Raw genomic sequence first — 4074 nt, forward strand, 5'->3', positions numbered from 1 at the left:
AAAAAAAATTAATAAAAATACAAAAAAATCATAAAATCATAAAAACCAAAAATATTTTGTGTTCTTGTTTGAGTCTTGAGTCAATTTTTAAGTTTGGTGTCAATTGCATGTTTTTTAAAATTTATGCATTATTTTTTTCGAAAATTCCATGCATTCATAGTGTTCTTCATGATCTTCAAGTTGTTCTTGACAAGTCTTCTTGTTTGATCTTGATAATTTCTTGTTTTGTGTTCTTTGTTGTTTTTCATATGTATTTTTGCATTCATAGTGTCTAAGCATTGCAAATTTCTAAGTCTGGTATCTTGCATATTTTCTTTGCATCAAAAATTTTTTTTCAAAATTATGTTCTTGATGTTCATCATGATCTTCAAAGTGTTCTTGGTGTTCATCTTGACATTCATAGTGTTCTTGCATGCATCATGAGTTTTGATTCATAATTTTCATGTTGTGAGTCATTTTGGTTGTTTTTCTCTCTCATCATTAAAAATTCAAAAAAATAAAAAAATATCTTTTCCTTATTTCCCTCCAAATTTTCGAAATTTTGGGTTGACTTGGTCAAAAATTTTTAAAATTAGTTGTTTCTTACAAGTCAAGTCAAATTTTCAATTTTAAAAATCTTATCTTTTCAAAATCTTTTTCAAAAATCATATCTTTTCCATTTTTTTGCCTTTTTTTCCGAAAATTTCAAAAATATTTTTCAAATTATTTTCAAAATCTTTTTCTTATCTTTATATCATATTTTCGAAATTACACTAACAATTAATGTGATTGATTCAAAAAATTTGAAGTTTGTTACTTTCTTGTTAAGAAAGGTTCAATCTTTAAAAATTCTAGAATCCTATCTTTTAGTTTCTTGTTAGTTAAGTAATTAATTTTAAATTTTAAAAATTAAATCTTTTTCAAAATATCTTTTTCTTAAAAATCTTATCTTTTTATCTTATCTTTTTCAAAATTTTATCTTTTTCAAAAATTTGATTTCAAAATACCTTATCTAACTTATCTTCTTATCTTTTCAAATTTGACTTTTTGTTTGTTTCTTATCTTTTTCAAAACCAACTAACTACCTATCCCTCTCTAATTTTCGAAAATACCTCTCTCTTTTTTCAAAAAATCTTTTTAATTGTTTTAAATTTTAATTTTAATCATATCTTATCTTTAATTTTCGAAAATCACTAACCACTTTTTCAAAATTATTTTCGAAATTCTATCTCTCTTCTCCTTCTATTTATTTATTCACTAACACCTCTCTTCATCTCTCTTCATCTCAGATCACCACCTCTATTCTTACCCATTCTTCTTCACTCTTCTTCTCTTTCTTCTTCTACTAACAATAAGGATCCTCTTTACTGTGACATAGAGGATTCCTCTTTCTTTTCTTGTTCTCTTCTTACCTATATGAGCAGGAACAAGGAAAAAGACACTCTTGTTGAAGCTGATCCAGAACCTGAAAGGACTCTGAAGAGGAAACTAAGAGAAGCTAAACTACAACAATCCAGAGGCAACCTTTCTGAAATTTTCGAACAAGAGAAGGAGATGGCACCCGAACCCAACAACAATAATGCAAGGAGAATGCTTGGTGACTTCACAAAACCAACGTCCAAATTTGATGGAAGAAGCATCTCCATTCCTGCCATTGGGGCCAACAATTTTGAGCTTAAGCCTCAACTAGTTGCTTTAATGCAACAGAACTACAAGTTTTATGGACTTCCATCTGAAGATCCATACCAGTTTTTAACTGAGTTCTTGCAGATTTGTGAGACTGTTAAGACAAATGGAGTAGATCCTGAAGTCTACAGGCTCATGCTTTTCCCTTTTGCTGTAAGAGACAGAGCTAGAACTTGGTTGGACTCACAACCTAAAGATAGCCTGGACTCCTGGCATAAGCTGGTCACAGCCTTCTTGGATAAATTCTTTCCTCCTCAAAAGCTGAGCAAGCTTAGAGTGGATGTTCAGACCTTCAAGCAAAAAGATGGTGAATCCTTCTATGAAGCTTGGGAAGGATACAAGCAGCTGACCAAAAGGTGTCCATCTGACATGTTTTCAGAATGGACCATATTAGATATATTCTATTATGGTCTATCTGAATTTTCGAAAATATCATTGGACCATTCTGCAGGTGGATCCATTCACCTAAAGAAAACACCTGCAGAAGCTCAAGAACTTATTGACATGGTTGCAAATAACCAATTCATGTACACTTCTGAGAGGAATTCCGTGAATAATGGGACGCCTCAGAGGAAGGGAGTTCTTGAAATTGATGCTCTGAATACCGTATTGGCTCAGAACAAAGTGTTGACTCAGCAAGTCAACATGATCTCTCAAAGTCTGAATGGATGGCAAAATGCATCCAACAGTACTAAAGAGAAAGCTTCTGAAGAAGCTTATGATCCTGAAAACCCTGCAATGGCAGAGGTTAATTACATGGGTGAACCTTATGATCAAAGGCCACTTTAAGTTTCATGAGTGAAACAAGGTCCTCCATTAGGAATCTGGAGGCACAAGTGGGCCAGCTTAGTAAGAAAATCATTGAAACTCCTCCCAGTATTCTCCCAAGCAATACAGAAGAGAATCCAAAAGGAGAGTGCAAGGCCATTGATGTAATCAATATGGCCGAATGCACAAGGGAGGAGAAGGACGAAAATCCTAGTAAGGAAGACCTCCTGGGACGTCTCTCAAACAAGAAGGAGTTCCCTATTGAGGACCTAAAGGAATCTGAGGCTCATATAGAGACCATAGAGATTCCACTAAATCTCCTTCTGTCATTCATGAGCTCTGAAGACTATTCCTCCTCAGAAGAAGATGAAGATATAACTGGAGAGCAAGTTGCTCAATATCTAGGAGCTATCGTGAAGCTGAATGCCAAGTTGTTTGGTAATGAGACTTGGGAAGGTGAATCCCCCTTGCTCATTAGTGAACTAGATACATGGATTCAGAAAACTTTACCTCAAAAGAGACAAGACCCTGGAAAATTCTTAATACCCTGTACTATAGGCACCATGACCTTTAACAAGGCTCTGTGTGACCTGGGGTCAGGCATAAATCTTATGCCACTCTCTATAATGGAGAAACTAAGGATCATTGAGGTACAGCCTGCCTTATTCTCATTACAATTGGCAGACAAGTCAGTAAGACAACTTATGGATTAGTAGAGGACGTGTTAGTAAAGGTTGAAGGCCTTTACATCCCTGCTGATTTCATAGTCTTAGACACTAGGAAGGAAGAAGATGAATGCATCATCCTTGGAAGACCCTTCCTAGTCACAGCAGAAGCTGTGATTGATGTTAACAGAGGAGAATTAGTCCTTCAATTGAATGGGGACTACCTTGTGTTTAAAGCTCAAGGACCTTCCTCTGCAACCATGGAGAGGAAGCAAGAAAAGCTTCTCTCAGTACAGAGTCAAGAAGAGCCCCCACAGTCAAACTCTAAGTTTGGTGTTGGGAGGCCACAACAAACTCTAAGTTTGGTGTTGAATCCCCACAACCAAACTCTAACTTTGGTGTTGGGATTATACAACATTAACTTGATCACCTTTGTGACTCCAAGAGAGGCTACTGTCAAGCTAGTGACAGTAAAAGAGCGCTTGTTGGGAGGCAACCCAATTTTTATTTATCTAGTCTTAATTTTATGTTATTATTATTTTGTGTTTTATTAGGTTCATGATCATGTGGAGTCACGAAAAAATTATTAGAATTAAAAACAGAATCAAAAACAGCAGAAGAAAAATCACACCCTGGAGGAAGGACTTACTGGCGTTTAAACGCCAGTAAGGTGCATCTGGCTGGCGTTCAACGCCAGAACAGAGCATGTTTCTGGTGCTGAACGCCAGAAACAAGCAACATCCTGGCGTTTGAACGCCAGGAATGTGCCTTGAGGAAAGCTGGCACTGAACGCCAGTAACAAGCATGGAACTGGCGTTCAACGCCAGAAACATGCTGCATATGGGCGTTGAACGCCCAGAGTGTGCATCACTTCGGCGTTTAAACGCCAGAATGGTGTGCAAAGGCATTTTACATGCCTAATTGGTGCAGGGATGTAAATCCTTGACACCTCAGGATCTGTGGACCCCACAAGATC

This window comes from Arachis duranensis, chromosome 1, assembly GCF_000817695.3.
Source record: "Arachis duranensis cultivar V14167 chromosome 1, aradu.V14167.gnm2.J7QH, whole genome shotgun sequence".
Classification (NCBI taxonomy): Eukaryota; Viridiplantae; Streptophyta; class Magnoliopsida; order Fabales; family Fabaceae; genus Arachis; species Arachis duranensis.